This window comes from Sinocyclocheilus grahami, unplaced genomic scaffold, assembly GCF_001515645.1.
Source record: "Sinocyclocheilus grahami isolate Dianchi unplaced genomic scaffold, SAMN03320097.WGS_v1.1 scaffold7747.1, whole genome shotgun sequence".
Lineage (NCBI taxonomy): Eukaryota > Metazoa > Chordata > Actinopteri > Cypriniformes > Cyprinidae > Sinocyclocheilus > Sinocyclocheilus grahami.
In genome coordinates, this window is record NW_015511663.1 from 4,183 (window position 1) to 4,961 (window position 779).

A 779-nucleotide genomic window follows, 5' to 3' on the forward strand; every position below is an offset into this window, starting at 1 on the left:
TTCCAGCCAATCAGCGACCGCGGGAAACCCCCTTTTCTGCAAGGACCGCAACAAAGGGAACCCTGGACACGCAACTGAAGTACCTCCAGATCCTAGCTGAACTGGTGCATTTAATATAAATTTTAACCTCATTGAGGAACTCAATGCGAGGGTTAATTAAGTGATTGATGGTTGTTCAGATCTATGCAATTGCACATATTGCTGTAAACTTGGGATTTCACATTTTCATTCTCTTAAACTAATTATTTCCTCACTTTCTGTCTTTCTGCAACTTGTGTGAATGCGTGTGTTTATGTGTTAGATTAGTTATAGGTCTTAGATTTATCCAATAAATCCTTATTTATATTGAAAAGAGCAGTATCTTTTGTTTTGTGCTTGCAAATTAATGTCTTAAACTGCCGATCTTGTTACTGTGCTAATAAATAGTGTTTTCACTATACTTTGGATATTAATATCCATTGCAGAGTTGATGTTGTGCGGTTCGTTCAATGAATCGCTGGCCGACTCAGTGATCAGCCGTAAAACAGTGATTGTCCAAATTCCCTTTAAAATCTTAAATGATTCCCTTTGAGCTAAATTGACCTGTTTCCCTTACACAGTTAAGACAGTGCGTTTTACATGACATTGCTAAAAAAAAACATTATTTTGTGTATTTAGTGTAATGAAATGTTTATGTGGTTAAAGGTTCAAAAACACATTATTTTCCACAAACTGTACAGTATTGTTTCTCCTCTAGCTCATCGGTCTGAAAAGCAAGGTGTGCTCTGATTGGCCAGCTA

General features: G+C 36.8%; 1 protein-coding gene across 1 annotated transcript in view; it reads right to left on the minus strand.

The window, feature by feature from the left end:
* Positions 1-779, minus strand: part of LOC107577914 (m7GpppX diphosphatase-like) — a 5,817-nt gene that overhangs the window by 2,346 nt on the left and 2,692 nt on the right. The window lies entirely within an intron of this gene.